Here is a 6,554-nt window from a genome sequence, read left to right as displayed (position 1 = left end):
AATTTCATATGGGATTTGATCCTTATAAAAAGAATCAAACTAACATTTCTATGTCCTCAAATCTGCTTTTTAATGAGAAAGAAAACATACAATAAGTGGACAATAATCTTGACATTAATGAAATCCAATGAAATGCGAGTTCAAAATTCAAATCCTTTCTTTTTTACGGAATGCGAGTTCAGAGAAGAGTATAAAGGGTACGTAACCCTCGTGTTCTCACTTCTCACTCTCAAAACGGAAATTAATTAATTAATTTCACCTACAATTCAAATGAACCAACATGTGGAACTACTTTGATTATAAAAATAAAAAAATCATAGTCTGGGGTACTAAACAAATGGCATCGGTGATAGGATAAAAAGCCACGGACTTTCAAACTTTTGTTAACTAAACTCGCCGTAATTTAATGGAGTACTGAATAAAAACAAAACAATCATATGTTATTGCCAAATACGTGTTAATTCCTGAGTCATGTCAAGTGACAATTAGTAATATTTTAAGATAATTTTATTCGATATTCTCTTTTAGTGTACTCATTTTAGTGAAAACAACATAAAATTTCACTTAATATTTTTTTTAAAAAAATTCCTCCCCTTTCGCACGCTCTGCTCTCCAGGTGTTACGTTCATGAAGATCGATCGATGGAGAGGACCACTTAGATTGACCCGGTGCTTATTGACCTTACATAAAAATATGTATATATAGGTACGTATTTGGACCACACTATTAAAATCCCTATTTGCGCCACGGCATTAATTGTAAATGTAAAAATTAGCTAGATTATGGGATTTTCTAAAATTGGAGTCACTGTCTACATTAGATAAGGATATGCATCGGATTTCCCTGCACTGAAAAATTGGGTTCTTGTTTTCTTTTGTGATTATGACTGCATTAAGTCTAAAAGATGAAAAGGGTATGTTTTTATTTGGACAAGTCCATCTGGGCGAATATGTGGCCAAGAGGACATGAATCCAAAGGATACTTATCATTGAGGTAGGTTAGAAAGAAACAATCAAGGGATGGGGTTAAGGAGGGATGTTGACAGGGCAAGGGCACAGCTAGGGTTTGAGATGTTTCCTTCTCTTTGCGATGTGACCTGTCTCTAAGTTATCGCCATGCCTTAGAAGTTCAGTAGTTATGATATTGCAAAACTGATCATAGTGATTGATCATCATCATGTGCCCTGCTGGGACTGCTGGGGATTTGCTGTAACGTATCCTTCCAATCTATTTTTCTTCCTCATTTCACATAATTTCCCTACCATAATTAGGAAACCATTCTTTCTTTACCAAATTAATAATTAAATTAGCTCCAGCTTCTAGTTGATTTATTCAAATTTGGCATGCATCATGATGATTTTTAGTAACTAAAAATTGTAATGAAAATTAAAGTTCTCATTAATAATATATCATCAGTGGCTAAATTGTATTTTGTCATTAATATTATTTATAATAGTGACAAAAAAGAAGTTGTTATTATAATTTTATTATTAGTTAAAATATTTATGAATATTATATTTGTATTATCTTTTCTTGTGCTTAATAATATTATTTGTGACTTGATCATCCATTTGCATGGTAAATTTTAGAGATAGCGTTGAAAAACATTATTTTCTAATAGAACTGAGAAAGGGTATCACTAGGGATAGATTGATATTTATTTAGCATGTTATACATCTATACTTTTAATGTAATTTACGCTCTGCAAAAAGATTTGGGATAGAAAATAGATAAATTAGACTCTTTCATGCAGGGGAACAAGGTTAGAGTATTCTAGTAGATGCAAGTGTAAATTAGAATAATTATAAATAGAAAACAATCATTAACATTACATCAAAAAGTATCTCTAGTAAGCTAAGTTTCCAACATTCCCATCTTCTGAATTTCTTTCTACAATAATATTGGATTTTCTCATATTTTATGTCCTTAATTAATTCATGTTTAATTCTTTTTCTTATTTGATTTAATTTTCAGCAATTTAATTTATTGTTTTTCTCATCACCTTTTCAAATAAATTTTCTCTAACTTCTTTTACTAATCAAATATTCATCTACCACCAAAGCACAAACAAAGTCTCCATGGATACGATACTTGGACTTCCATTTTAACTTTACTACTTAGGACGAATTAATACATTTGTCAATCCATTAACAGAGATCACAAGTATCTATCACGAAAAACAATCTAGTTCATTTGGCAAAGTTCTCCATCACAAGATTGAATGCAATTATATACCAAAGACTTGAATTTGAGACCACACCTTGAAAATGAATAATTAACCATGGCTATTTGATATCCATGAGCTCAACAATACTTAATTGGAATTTTGTTTTTCTTATCTTGGTTAGTTTTTATCTTAATTTCCTCATTTATTTTTCTCGATATCTTTTTATCTTTATCTCTTTTGCTTTATTAATAACTATTATTTTATCATTTTTATATATTTGTTGTCATTTTACATTAACTATTATTACTCATTATTTAATTGGTTAAAAATAAACATGTATTTTTTAAAAAAATTGAAAAAATTGTGTTATAAGAAAAAATGTTAATCCAAAAATAAAAAAGTAAATAATTTGATTTTTTTTGTACTTCTTAAAATATTTTTTTAATACATAATATTTATTTAGTCTAATTACATTATAATATTTTAACGATAACTATAATTTTTATACATTAAATTAGACTCACGTAATGCACATGATAAAATAATAGTCAGAAAAATATATATTTAATAAATTAATTATTATGATAAAGTTATCTTGATTAAGAAAATACCATTATCAACATTTTAAAAAATTGTTAAAAGGAAATTTATCACATTAAATTTAATTATATATATTTATCTTTTCTTTTAAATTGACTAAAATTTCAATTTTAGTTTTTATTTAATTATCTAGAATTGTGGTTATTTTTTTTATATTTTTTCAACTTATTGCACTTTAAGCATTCAACAACATGTTTTACACCACTCTCTTGCCCACTCTCCCTACATCTAACGAACTCATGAGAAAACACAAGTGTGGAATGAAACTTATAAAAAAAACAAGGCGGGAAAAAAGAAGTGGGTCAAAATTTAGATTATGTAACTTCTAGTTTTGTAGCCTTTTTTCCTTTTGTCCAAGAAAAAATTGTTCAAAAGGTTAAGGATTTGTAATTGAAAGAGAATTAGAAAGGAAATACAAGGTACGTGCTTTTTATTCGCACTATTGATTTTTCTTATGCAATTTTATTCATTCATTATTGTAATTAGATCACATTACACGTGCAAAGAATTGCAGAGAATCAAAGGTTGAAGCAGAAAATAATGTCAAAGGTTGAAGGTTCCAAATACGAGAAACTTAGAATGCAGAGTGGCAGAGAATCAAGCAAAAATATAAGCTTTAGGGTTGTTCAAATTGGCCACCATTTTCAAGGATAGAATTCAAAAGGCTAAAAAAATTAATAAAAAGAAGGTCAATGATGATGATGAAGACTATGTACCTGAATATGAAGAGGGATTTGGATCAAATTCCTCAAGTGAAAATTACGAGTACGACAAACATGATGAATTTGTTACTATAAATGATCTTGAGTCACGGAAAAGAAAGATAACTCTTGAATTTTTTTTTCAATATAATGCTAATATACATTATTTTGTTAATAAATGAGTGGGGTGGTTTTGTGAGTGAGACAGCTTTTCAATGCAAGAAACAATTTAGTTGAAAATAATGTACCTATGTAACATGTGATGTCTTTCTTTTCCAAAAGAATTGGCTTCATTTTCTTGATCTATCTACATCTTGCTTATAAAAATTCTCAATAAAATTCACTCTTAAAAAAATTAGGTAGCAGTGATTAATTGTGTCGTGAGTGTATCATTTGATGCTAGGAAGTTAAATTTGGAGAATTGGTTAATTTCAATTGTAAATTGTATATATGTCTATATGTTGTTTATCAATTGATTTATTCTTTTATTCTTTTAGGCATGAAAAAAATTAAGATATAATGTTTCCATTAAATATTCAGGCTTTCTTGATGTATTACATTTATAGTTTATATTAGACACAAGTTTAACTTATATTTTATTTCTTATTTTTATGATTAATCGTTGTAATTGATCGATAATGAAATCATCGATATTGAATTTTAAAAGAGTTTATAATGATCCATCCATATACCGCTCTCTTGACAAACAAGTGAAGGAATGTTTACCTAATAGTGCATTTTATGCTTTAGAATTGATGAATGTAGAACAAGTTGAATCTAATGTAGGCACTTTTATAGAATAATTTTTTATTAAAAATTATTATTGAAAATATTATAACTTATCTTATTTATTTTAGGCAAGCATGCCATGTCATAAAGAACGGACATGGGCATACAATAAATGCAAAATTTCAAAAGAAAAGGAAAACTTATGACAAAAGGAAAAAAATATTGACATCTAATTTCCTCCACCATTTTATAAGATTTGCGAAAAACATGCAAAATTTTCAAGTCTAAGACATAAGAATGTATTCGCCAGAAAGCTCCTTTATAAGTTAATGGTTGAAGTGAAATTAGTAAAGATGATATGGATGAAATTTTGCGACATATGAAGGTTAGTAATAATTAGGTCAATTATATTCAATTTATTTATATATTTGAATATTAGTTATACCTTCAAATTGGTTTGATAATGTATCTTGATATTTAATTTGTACTTTTTATGATGAAAACATGTGATATAAGGATGTTTTTAGGTTATCTGATGACGCGAAAGAATATGTAATGAAGCAAATTCTATCTCAATATAAGAATAAGCTTTATCATTTAGATCAAGTTTATCTTAAAGAAAAGGATAGGCCAAAATATGTATCTCTATAAGATTGGAATTGACTGATTAAAAACAAGTGGAGTGGTTCAAAATTTTAGGTAAAGTTATTTTATTATTTTGAACATAATTTTTTAATAGGTTTATACTTATAATATATATCATTTATACTTTGATGTAGGAAAAAAGCTTAACAAACAAAGCTAATTGAAGCAAGTAAAAAATAAAATCAATTATTAGCACAAAATCAATTGTGCAAAAGACATTTGAAATGGTAACATCTTTTAATATTTTATATTAATTTTCTTATAAGTTATATAAAAATAAATCATTTTTTATTTTGTGATTATTTTTATATGATATATGAAAGGTTGGTGAAATTTATAAAGGTGTTATTTTTATATTATTTAATTTGATCTTTATTATATTTAATTTTAATAGAAAGAAAATTAAATATTTGGGGAATGGCCAGATGCTATGGAAGTTTGGAAGGTCACACACATGAGATCTAATGGAACTTGATGCATTCCAAAAGGAGAAGAAATCATGATAAATAAAATTTATTTTAAAGTCTTGATGTTAATATTAGAATTAAAGATATTAATTGTATTATGGTATCATATCTAGTTTTATTTTTGTGAAATGTTTTGCTTTCTATTTGTCAACTAGTAATTTAAATATTTTAATGTCATTATAAAAATTATACATATTTTTTTAACATTGTACACAAAGCTTTGGAGAATGTAGATGATATATATCAAGAGAAAATTTCAAAAGCTCATATACCACTTGTTGAACACTTTGCCATGGTATTAGGAAGATAGTCGAACAATTCTTTAGGTGTTGGTAGGGTACCAATAACAAAGAAGTTTTCACACAAACAAATTATTCAAAATCAACTTGAGAATGCATAAAACCAAGTAAATAATTTGGAGTTGAAAGTATAATAATTGACAAATATTACAAAAAAGCAAGAGAATGTCATTACCCAACTTCATATTGAAATTGATTGAAACTAACCGAGAACAAATGAAACAAAATCTTGAAAATGAAGTGAAACACCAAATTGTAGACATATTGGAAAAATTATCATGTGAATTATCTACTAACTTGTGTGCTCATGTTAGTAATATAAAGTTCTTTAATTGAATATTTTATTTTATGACTCATTATGTAATTATTTATCTAAAACCAAAATACCAATTATTTGATTTTATCTGATTTATTATTTTTTATATTTATTTACAGGATTAAAACTCATGAATATACCACTTAATATAATTTTGGGATTAAAACTTATAAAGATATTACTTTTTATTGTTATGTCAAGACTTTAATATTGTAGGTTCTGTAATTGGTTCTATTATTTTTATGAGAATCTAAATATTGTATTAATGTATTTGATTTACGTATTTTTTGATATTATTATTTTAGTTTATCGTTCAACATGTAATAACTTTGTTATATTTTAATGTAATATTTGATTTATTTGAATTTTTTACTTTATTTTAATGATATTTATTTCAGAATTTAAAAATGATTTTCAATGCCTTATTGGTGTATTTAAAAAATAATATAGTGATAATAAGACAATATTTATTTAAAAATAATAATAATCATACTAATTGCAATTAATAACTAATTGTGATGAAAAATTGAAACTAATAATAACATTTGATAATTAATTATTTTATTATTATAAACTCTTATAAGATATTGATGACAATTATATAAAAATATTAGTGACGATATTTATTTTT

This window comes from Glycine max, chromosome 20 (genome assembly GCF_000004515.6).
Source record: "Glycine max cultivar Williams 82 chromosome 20, Glycine_max_v4.0, whole genome shotgun sequence".
In the NCBI taxonomy this organism is placed as follows: Eukaryota; Viridiplantae; Streptophyta; class Magnoliopsida; order Fabales; family Fabaceae; genus Glycine; species Glycine max.
The sequence above is the reverse complement of the archived record's forward strand: the minus strand, read 5'-3'. Positions refer to the sequence as shown.